The following is an 11,931-nucleotide window of genomic DNA, read 5'->3' on the forward strand; positions in this document are numbered from 1 at the left end:
AGATGAACAAAAAGAAAACTACAAAAAACCGAAAATAAAATAAAGAAAATAAAAACTTTGACCTAGAACTGGAGATAACCAGGACGACCAAGATCCTACATTCAATAACAACACAACTAATTTATCCGTGCACTCAAAAAACTTCTTGTTAATGCTTGGATCCGTGGGGATCTAATTAACGATAAGTAAAGAGAGAGAGAGAGAGAGTGACACAAGATGTATAGTGGTTCGTCTCCGCCTTGGCGGGAGACTACGTCCACTTGAAAGCTTATACTAGTGTGTTGAGCCTTGCGGCCCGAGAGGGATTACAAAGCATGTAATGGGATGTTGAGTAAGTGGGAAGGAGTCTCATTTTATAGGAGAAGGAGGCTCCCTCATTTACATTTTCTTAGATGTGGGACTCAAAGTTACTATTCTAGTCTAGAAAAGCATATTGTGGAGGCAACTTGGCAAGGCCGGAAAGGTGGCTTCCCGGCGACGGATTTGCGACTTCCGGATACCGTAGCGTAGCTTGAACATAGGGCTACAAGATGCAAGTCTCGGTTGGGCCTCACCATGGCTTGTGGGTGTCCCAAAGAGGGTGTTAATTATGCTTGGTGAGATAGCAAACTAGTCATGCTAGTAGGTATCTACAAGTCCCCGAAGTCCCCAAGTAAGAGGAACTTCTTGGTTGGGGAGTTATACACATGATGTCACCAAGCATAAGTAACCGGGCGGTACGGAGCCCCTACAAGTCCCCGAACTCCGTAGGCAAGAAGGGACTCGTTAACCTGCACGACAAAGACAAAAAATAGGCATATGTAGAATGCTTGTTGCATTGGGCAACAAATGTGAGTTGCATTGATATGCGTTGGCATATACGAATGTATGAGGTGCGTGATACATGGTCGTGTGAGCATATGGATTGCATATGATAAATGTGTGACGCGCGCAAGGAGACGAACGAGGTCGAGTTTGACGGGGTTACGCTCGTGAGATGTAAGTTGCATGAGTGCCGCGAAGGTATGCATTTGTAACTCATGAACGATGACCGCGCGTACGGTTGTGTCTGTTTGGTTTTCGCTCGTATTAATGGAACGCGAAAAGAATTTGATTTGTCGCGGTCGGTAAACGACAAATGGTAGAAAAATTCAATGTTCCATTAACGTGTGGTGTGTTGAGTAGACATGAGCGGAAAGCTCGTGAGCGGGAAACTCGGGGTTGCCGGGAAGGCATGAGCGGGGAGCTCGTGGGATGCCGGGAAGGCATGAGCGGGAAGCTCGTGGGTTGCCAGGAAGGCATGAGCGAAAGCTCGGGGTGCCGGAAAGGCATGAGCGGGAAGCTAGGGGTGCCGGGGAGGCATGAGCGGGAAGCTCGTGGGTTGCCGGGGAGGCATGAGCGGAAGCTCCAGGGTTGCTGGGAAGGCATGAGCGAAAGCTCGGGATGCCGGGGAGGCATGAGCGGAAACTCAAGGGTTGCCGGGGAGGCATGAGCGGGAAGCTCGTGGGTTGCCGGGGAGGCATGAGCGGAAGCTCAAGGGTTGCCGGGAAGGCATGAGAGAAAGCTCGGGATGCCGGGGAGGCATGAGCGGAAGCTCGGGGTGCCGGGAAGGCATGAGCGGTAAGCTCGTGAGCGGAAGCTCGGGGGTGCCGCGAAGGCATGAGCGGTAAACTCGTGAGCGGAAGCTCAAGGGGTGCCGCGAAGGCATGAGCGGTATGCTCGTGAGCGGAAGCTCGTGGGTTGCCGGGGAGGCATGAGCGGAAGCTCAAGGGTTGCCGGGAAGGCATGAGCGGAAGCTCGGGGGTGCCGCGAAGGCATGAGCGGGGAGCTCGTGAGCGGAAGCTCGTGGGTTGCCGGGGAGGCATGAGCGGAAGCTCAAGGGTTGCCGGGAAGGCATGAGTGAAAGCTCGGGAGCGGAACCTCAAGGGTGCCGCGAAGGCGTGAGCGCTAAAAGCTCGGCGGTGCCGCTGAGGCACGAGCGCGAAAAGCTCGGCTGTGCCGCTGAGGCACGAGCGCGAAAAGCTTGGCGGTGCCTCAGAGGCACAAGCGCGAAAGCTCGGCGGTGCCGCTGAGGCACGAGCGTGAAAGCAGGCAGTGCCGCTGAGGCACGAGCGCGAAAAGGTCGGCGGTGCCGTTGAGGCGCGAGCGCGAAAGCTCGGCGGTGCCGCTGAGGCACGAGCGCGAAAGCAGGCGGTGCCTCTGAGGCACTAGCGCGAAAGCAGGCGGTGCCGCTGAGGCACGAGCGCGAAAGCTCGGCGGTGCCGCTGAGGCACGAGCGCGAAAGCAGGCTGTGCCGCTGAGGCACGAGCGCGAAAGCAGGCGGTGCCGCTGAGGCACGAGCGCGAAAAGCTCGGCGGTGCCGCTGAGGCACGAGCGCGAAAGCCTGGCGATGTTGCCATGAGGCTTTAACGGGTAGCTCGATGGTGACGCCCTTAGGCATGAGCGTGGCCGTTGCTAATTATGCTGGGCTGTATGTATAAGTCCCTGAAGTCCCCAGTCAAGGAGGGTGTTCTTGCGGGTTGATACCAAAGCGTAGCTTTGTGCCGTATATCAAGCATAATTAGTGCGAGTGCGTCGTCCATCTAGAATTGGTTGGAGCGAACGCTTTTGCCCTTTCGGGTGGGCCCCTGCTAGGCCCTGCGAGGAGTCCCCCACTCCTGGCTATAGACCTCCGGATGGTCGGAAAATTGTTTGATGAGGGGAGCTGCGCGGAGCAGAGGGTGTTGGGTTGCGAGCCCAATCTTTGGTACCCAAGCGTCGGGGTTAACTGCCGGATCAATGGCTGCCGTGGGCTGTGTTAACTAGTCCCTTTGCTATTTCTCAGAGGAGAAACTTGACTGCAATGCCGCGTAGCGGTCATTGTCATTATGAGGCGTTGCCTTACCGCTTGGCGGTTGGTCGTAGACCATAGACTCGTAAAGTTTGTATCTGCATGAAAAAATGACAAACACATAGAGCAAGTAATAATATTTTGTTTGAGTGTCCCATGTTTATTTAATTGGGTTGCAATTAAGTAGTAGCATGACATATGTGTATAGCATTTACTTGTAGTACAGTTGCTAATAACATTTTGTAGGCATGCTTAAGGGTCATGGAGACATGTATAGTCATGGCAAAGACTCTAATTGCAAGAGCGTAAAAGATAAGATAGTGACTTATCTTATGCCGATTTGGAGGTTAGCGGAGTTGGCCGAGCATGACGGTCCATTGCTTGTGGCGGATAAAGTATTCCGATCATGTACATCAACTCGTAGTTGAGATTGAATGCTCAATAGAAATAGTTGAATTTCCTTGCAACAAAATAGATGATTAATATGTAGATTTGTAAAATCAACATCAACAATTTGCATGTGTACTTTGGCAAAATTGTAAGCAAAGTGTATAAGCAAATGTGGTGGTTGATGACAAATAACATGTATATATATATCTACTTTGAATGTCAAATGTGTGAGGAACGGAATTCCTTATGTGCGATGATGGAGCATAGCCGTGACGACATCATTTATATGTAAATGCACTAGTCAAATGGCACAAATAATCACTTTGATATATGCAAGTAGCAGCCAATACATGTGCGTACACGTTCCTGCCCATAAGATATATGTTTATAAGCATGAGCTCAATTAATGGACCGATAAGTGTGTGACGTTGCACATATGTGGCACTATAGTAGAGCATGGCAGATCACTTAATTAGCAAAGCAGGCAGAGACTATTAAAGCATAGGAAATGATCTTGTAGGCCTTTTGATTATTATAAGTATGTAGTAGGCATATACTCATGGAGAGTGATTGTCTAGTTGCTAACATGCAAGCCAGCTAGCCAAGTATATATAAAATGTACATGATTGCTGTTTTGAATTGTCATTATATGTGTGCTGTAGCAAGCAGAGTATGCCATGTGATGATTAATTGCAATTATGCATGCATCTCTGGAACGTGTAGATAAGAGCTAGCTATAGCTTGTACAATTGATTAACTCATCAATTAAGAATGTGTGTTGTGGGTGTGCTATGGGCCATGCATATAGAAGACATAAATAGGCCATGTATATACAACACATAAATCAGTTATATGTGTGCTGTAGCAAGCAGAGTATGCCACATGTGGTGTCCTCAATTTAGAACAGAGCAGATCACGTGCAAATATGCAGGCATAATAGGCGTGGTTTCATATGGTCCACAAACGAAGTCAAAATAGAGAAAACAATGAGTACTTATCTCATTGGTCACAGCCGCGTCGAGCAAAGTTCTGGGCTCTGAGGTTCGGATTTTGAATCCTGCTTTGGATTCTTCGGCGAATCGCAGTGGGTAAGAGTGTGATGCTCGCAGAAGGACGTAAGAGGTGGGTGGATTTGGATCAGCTTCTCAACATCCAGATCAGCGGTGGTGGGGATTGGCTAGTGGATGAATTTTCAGCAGTGGAGGGCTAGCGGTCAGCGGTCGGCGGAGCTCAATCGGTGGCTGGGATTGGCCAGCGGCGACTAGCTTTGCATCTGGCGGATCATGATCAGCGGTGATGGCCAGCGGGAGCGGCTGGTGGAGGGAGATGATTGAATCTGAGATTGATGATCAGATAGCAGTTGGTAGTTGCCGCTGACGTATGATGACGATATGCCGGCGGTGACCTGCTGGCGTTGCCACTAGCTTGTTGACGCTGGCGGTGTTCATTAAGTTAGCGGACGATGGCTTGCTAGCGGTGTACAGTAGCGGATGTAGGCCAGCGGAGCTAGTGGTGTTGGAGGTTTGGGCCAGCGGAAGCTTTTGGCTAGCGGAGCGGAGCTATCCGGCGGTGAACTTGCAGCGGAACTCGACGGTGAAGTTCGGCGGTGAACTTCCAGCGGTGCAGCTCGGCGGTGAAGTTCCGGCGGTGCAGCTCGGCGGTGTCCGCTTGGCGGAGGAAGCCCAGCGGTGATGGTTGGTGAAGGAGCAGTTTGGCTAGCGGAAGTTTTGCTCGACGGAGGCCTGGCTAGCGGAAGAGATTAGCGGTGACTTGCCAGCGGAGGTGTTGTGCCGCTAGAGGTGCCCTGCGTCTAGAGTGGGTCAGCGGCAGAGCGAAGGCGCTGGGCAACGAGTTGGGCGGAGGGAAGATTGGCGCGCAGCAGTGTAGCGGAGCATCCCCGGCGGAGCTGCAACGAAGCCTTGTAGAGCGTGACGAGTTCGCTGGGCGGGGCAGTGGAGCACTGGGCGGAGGAGCTTCGGAGCGCTGGGCGGAGCGGTTGGGGGTCGGGCGGCGCAGCACTGGGCGGAGGGATGTGCAGCGGCGTCGACCGGAGAAGTTGCAGCGGAGAAGAAGATCTGGCGGAAGTGGCTGGGTGCCCAGAGCAAATCTCTGGGTGTCCAGAGAAGTTTGCCGCCCTTTTTTTTTTTTTTTTTTTTTGAAGTTCAGCGTTGACCGGACCCTATGGGCGTTGACCGACCCCACCGGGCGTTGACTGAGCATTGACCGGCCCCAATTTGATGTTGAATGAGCGTTGACTCGACCCTTTCGGGTCGAAGTTCGTGGTAGGTGACGAAGCCTTTGTGTTGGCTTCCCACAGACGGCGCCAATGTTAATGCTTGGATCCGTAGGGATCTAATTAACGATAAGTAAAGAGAGAGAGAGAGAGAGAGTGACACAAGATGTATAGTGGTTCGTCTCCGCCTTGGCGGGAGACTACGTCCACTTGAAAGCTTATACTAGTGTGTTGAGCCTTGCGGCCCGAGAGGGATTACAAAGCATGTAATGGGATGTTGAGTAAGTGGGAAGGAGTCTCCTTTTATAGGAGAAGGAGGCTCCCTCATTTACATTTTCTTAGATGTGGGACTCAAAGTTACTATTCTAGTCTAGAAAAGCATATTGTGGAGGCAACTTGGCAAGGCCGGAAAGGTGGCTTCCCGGCGACGGATTTGCTACTTCCGGATACCGTAGCGTAGCTTGAACATAGGGCTACAAGATGCAAGTCTCGGTTGGGCCTCACCATGGCTTATGGGTGTCCCAAAGAGGGTGTTAATTATGCTTGGTGAGATAGCAAACTAGTCATGCTAGTAGGTATCTACACTTCTCATACTATATTCAAGTTTTTTTTTCATGAATTTGATAGGCTGAAGTAACAAATTCAAATTTGAATATTAAGCTTTTGAGTTTCTCTACATATTTAGGACTCCAAGTGGTCTACGGTCTGCAAGCGTCCTGGTGATTTCAACTTTCTCATGGTACATTTAATCAATCTTGGAGGTTAATTGAATGGGAAATTAATATAAAAAACAATATTCTCTCACTATGTCTCCATTGATTGTTTGTCGAGTTTCATTTGCTTGCCAATTTCTTTCGATTTGGTTTCACTTGGAGGATGGTGGTATGGGTCATAGAAGTGAGACCGTGAGAAATAGGGTGCAAGATTGAGGAGCAGCATGCTTGGGTTCGATTTGGCAGAAGGAAGAAGATGATGGATTTAAGGAGTGTGTATAAAGTAAAATAAAGAGGGCATAAGAGGAAGTTTGGGGAAAAAATTTGGACAAAAAAATTTAAGACGTGTGTATTAAGTATAAAGGGGTGTGTATATAAAATTTCTCATTTCCAAATGTCCTAGCATCTCATTCCAAACCAAAATAGATTTTTGGCTAAAGAAATTCAAGTACGGAATTTTGCGACAAAACTTTGTTGGCATAAGTGTTTTGAGTATGGCTGGTTACTAATTTAGAATAGAACCAGAATTGCCCGTTTGCCACAGTTTCCCCTCCATATCAGTATTATCGGTGAAGCAATACTGCAAAGCAATGGTATTCATTATTGCACGCGAATCAGTAATAATGTAACAAGTCGCTAATCATCCCAACAGTGGAACAAAAAGACGGTGACGTCGAATGGTAGAAGCAAACAATTTTGTTTTCTGTATGGTCATTCACTCATTCTATGTTGAGGAGCTTTGATATATGGAAATATTTACAAAGTGTACATGTCAACAAACGGCCAGCAAGCACAAAATAGGCCTATACTAGGACGATACGTGTACTCTTATAAGTCAAAATTCACCAAAGATCAGCATTGAATAAAACAATTTCTAACAGACAGTTGATTGATACTCTCTAATCATTTTTTTATAGTAAAACGAGGTCATCCCTTTATTGAAAATTAGAAGAACTACAAAGCATTAGAATCAGCTATTACAGCAGCCCGCAAAAAACTAGGTGGAGAAACAAAAACCAGCTCTTGTTGCAGAGACTTGGCATGATCTGGTAGTAGGTGAGCAACCTTGTTGGCTTCCCTACCTATATGACTAATCTTCACATTTGGAAAAGAGAGCAAACTCTCCCCAATATCATTATAAATTCTTCCCAGCAAAGAAGTATTTGAAATGGAGTTGACCGAAACCTGTTGTTGCACCAGCTTCGAATCAGTCTCTATCAATACAGGCATCATGTTATGATCTAAAACAAAGCTTACAGCAGCCTGACATGCTAAGGCCTCGGCATGTTCAGCTGAGAGCAGATTGTGAAGAGGTCGTGCCCCTTCAGCAATTAAGGAACCAGTCGAGTCCCGAATTACAAACCCAAGACCTCCCTTCCTTGAAGCAGCTTGAAAAGAACCATCTATGTTAAGTTTTAGAACCCCCAAAGGAGGACACATCCACTCCACGTCTCTGGCCCTTCTACCAGTACTCCCTGTCTTCCCATTATGGAATCGAAATTCAGCTAGTCTTGTACTAGCACGCAAAGCCACATCATTAGCCTGAGATGACTTCTGATCCTAAATTGTGTTGTTTCTCTCCTTCCAAATGCTCCATAACAGATACATTAATTCCTCAAAAGCCTTTTTTCTGAAGATGCTTAGCACAAAAACTAAGCCACTCAACTACATCCATACTGTCTGTTTGCATATCCAAGCCTATTTGACTCACTCTTCTATTAGATTGCAACACTTGCTTAGTAAACAAGCAATTGCGACTTAAATGAAGAGTAGTCTCAATCTCCCCATCACATTACACACATACTTGGGACTCCAACACTACATGTTTAGAAGCAAGACGCTCCAAAGATGGAAGAACATTGTTACACACCCGCCAGGTATGCAACTTAGCCGGAGTAGGGACGACCACCTTCCAAATCTTCTTCCAAAAGTCATCAGGAACATCTAATGTATTAGGTCTTCTAGAAGAAGATTGCACAAAGGAATGTTAATATGCAGTCTTGACAGAGAAGGTCCCATCACCTTCCATCCTCCAAACACATATATCCTCAACATCCCTAGTACTGAAAGGAATTCTTAAAATAGCCTCAGCCTCTTCTATAGAGAACAAGTCTCTAATTAAGTCCTCATTCCAGTAGGACAAGTCAAGGATTAAGTCACTGACCTTTAGCGAAGTATTCACCACAGGAGCTAATACTGCCGGTGTGTAATTGGGAATCCCTGGCACCCACGGGTCCAACCATGCCCTCACTTGCACTCCATTCTCTATCTGCCAATAAGAGCCTTGAATAATTAAATCCCTTGCAGCAGCAATACTCCTCCATGAATACGAAGGACAAGCATGAGTTGTTGCTGTCCAGAAAGTGCATGAAGGATAATATTTAGCCCTATAAATTCCAGCAGTCAGAGAATGAGGGTCAGAAATAACTCTCCAAGCTTGCTTTGCTAACATCGCCAAATTAAATTCAGTAAGGCTGCGAAACCCCAAACCACCTTCTTCCTTCGGATTACACAAAAATTCCCAAGACTTCCAATGGATTTTCCATGATACTCTCTAATCATGGACGAGGGTAACGTGATCTTGATCAGGAAATTAGGAAGTTAGTTTCCTTGGTTGTGGGGAGTGAGCACTGTAGTTGATATTTGAGCAGCAACTACTCTCTCTTTGAAGCAGCCTTTACAATCTTACTCCACGTTGACAGAGAGCGCACCAATGCGATGACTGTTTCATCAAATACAACTGCCGATCAAGCTCATTTCTTTCCTTTACGAGCAAGAAATCGTTCTCTGGCTGCTTGTATTTTACTTTCTTGATCATCAGGAATAGCTGTAACAGCATCTTTCTTTGGCAAATCAGAAAGATTTCCCTCTGCATGCTCTTCAATATGACCAATCCCACCGCTACATTATGGAAAAACACAAATATTTTTAATATGGGACCTTGAATTAGGAACATAATGATTCTCTACATAATTGTGTTCATGGAAACTGGCTTACCTCAGCTTGTTGATGTTTAGTTTATTAACCTTGTTCAAAATGGGTGTAACCCATGCAACATTTACAGCACATACAATGCGCAAGTATGGAAGAGAAGTGGCAATAAGTTCCTGGTACACGACATAATTTGGAAATTTCCCTTCATCATCTGGTTTGAGCAGAGAGGACGGATGCACCTAGCTAACAGTAAAAGATCAATAATAAGTCTCAGTTCTAGACCTCCAGAAAGTCGGTACTCAAAACTCTGACTAATGTTAGAGAGCGCCAAAGCCATAATCCCTTTCCTCGCTAAATAAACTAATGGAAGGAGGATCCAACAAACAAAATGATCCATACATGTACTACTTGGGGCTTAAAACCTAAAGTTCGATAGCCATTGTGAAATACCATTCTCTCAGCAAGCTGATTTGCATACCCCACACACAAAGCCTTCCTCAAGTTATTATAATCCTGTTGGGTTTGTTTCCCTCTTCTGCTTGTCTGTACATCTAATGATCCTGTGTTTACAGGTACAAAATGTTTTGTCAGTGGAAGGAATACAACATCAATATGACATATTCAGGTGGAACTGTGGAAGGAAATAGTGACAACTTGGACCAGAGAACAATGCAAGAATTCAACCTCTAGACTGAAAAAAAAAGTTATGATATATTGTCGTTATTTTAGAAATAACCAAAAATACTTCATTGTCCTGAACAAATAGCTGGTGTTACTACGTCAAAAATAACTCTAGTTTGACTTGATAGTTATCCATTTATCTAGTGTTACTATGATCTTTTGTTGAGCAAGCTTGTCAGTACACCACTGTCTGCCAAGTCTAATCTTACTGCTATTGATGGACCACTTCTTGAACATCCTACAACTTTTCGGGAATTGGTTGGTTCATTATAGTATCTTACTATAACTCGTCCTGACATTGCATTTGTAGTAAACATGGTGTCTCAGTTCATGAGTCAGCCGCGTGTACCACATCTCATTGCCGCCAAACGCATTCTCCGATATGTTAAGGGCACTCTTGGACATGGATTACTCTTTACCTTTCAGCGTCAGCCTGTTAATCTCTCAGCCTATTCTGATGCTGATTGGGCTGGTTGTCCGACCACTAGGAGTTCCGCTTCTGGCTATCTCGTGTACCTTGGCTCAAATCTCATCTCTTGGTGCTCTAAGAAGCAGCCCACCATAGCTCGCTCCAGCGCAGAAAGTGAATACCGCTCCCTTGCTCATGCATGTGCTGACACAATTTGGTTAGGCTATCTTCTCTATGAACTTCGTGCTAATATTCAGTTTCCTGTGTTATTGCATTGTGATAATTTGAGCACAACATACATGGCTTCCAATCCCATCTTGCATGCTCGCACAAAACACATAGAACTTGATAATCACTATGTTCGGGAAAAGGTTGCCATTGGGAGCCATAGGGTCTGTTTCATTCCTTCCGTAGATCAACCGGCTGATCTGCTCACCAAGCCATTGCATAAGCATAGCCATTCCTTGCTGTCGAGTAAACTTGTGAGTCCAAGACCCTCAAGTTTGAGGGGGAATGTTAGAACCACAAATTCTTTGCATAACTCTTCATCTTTTTTTTTAAACTAGCAAGGATTAGGCGATATTAGCTCCTCTGAAGCAGTCTGAAAGGGGTGACTAGCACCCACACAACCTCGAAGGGGACCGCAACAACCGGGAGCCCACCGCCCGTCCCTTGCCAGGAATTTATTAAAAAGAACAAAGATACAAACATGGGAGGGGGACTAGACCAAAACCTCCCTGGATGGATAGACAGACCCTACACAGTACAAAATAAGAACATAACAATTATGAAAACAAGACCTAAAAGTGTAACAGAACAAATAAATAAGAACAAGCCTGCACTAAGAGAAGCGAAAAGTAACTCTAGAAGCCAAGTCTCTAGCATACTCTGGGAGAAAGGATGAAGGGAGTTTCCTCCACCAAACTGCCCCCATATTCAAAGCACCATAGCGAGCAAATTTATCTGCCAATGCATTTCCTTCTCTGAATATATGCGATATCTGAAAGGTAAAATGGCAAATCTTGTATAAACAGTTCATCCAAGGGATACGCCATCTCCAAGGAATCAGATCAGGTTTATTGAAGTAACGCACCACCAAAGCAGAATCAGTTTCCAACCAAACATGAGTCCAACGTCTAACCATTGCCACCTCAACTGCTTCAATAACTGCTAGAACCTCAGCATCAATAGCACTTGGGACAGCAGCCTTATAAGAAAATCCTCCCAGGAAGAGACCATCTGAATCTCTAAAGACCCCACCAAAGCCAGCTCTAGCAAGATCTGAAAAAGACCCATCCGTGTTCGCCTTGATCCAACCCGGAGGCGGAGACTCCCAAACCACAGGGGTAAACTTTGGGGCTCGCGCTCTAAGAGGAGAAACTCCCAGCAGAGAATAAACCGGGGCTGCAGTACCAATACGACCACAAGGAGCAAAGTAGCACATCGCCGATTCCTTAAAAGAATTAATGAAGAACTGTTTAAATCTCCGGAAATCAAAAACCCTGCCGGAGATTTAAACAGTTCTTCATTAATTCTTTTGTTGCTTGATTCTTTTGTTACAACAACCAAAACTCCTCCATTAAGCCATTGCATAAGCATAGCCGGAGATTTAAACATAGAATTATGATCAATTTGTTGCTTCTGGAACAGACGTACTTGAATTCGAAAGCTGAAAGAGTGAAGGAAATGAAATCGAACGGGCAAGAGATTGAATTGTGGATGGACTTGTTGGGAAAATTAATAGAATGGAAATAATAACCCC

The sequence above is a fragment of the Rosa rugosa genome, chromosome 5 (genome assembly GCF_958449725.1).
Source record: "Rosa rugosa chromosome 5, drRosRugo1.1, whole genome shotgun sequence".
Taxonomy (NCBI): domain Eukaryota; kingdom Viridiplantae; phylum Streptophyta; class Magnoliopsida; order Rosales; family Rosaceae; genus Rosa; species Rosa rugosa.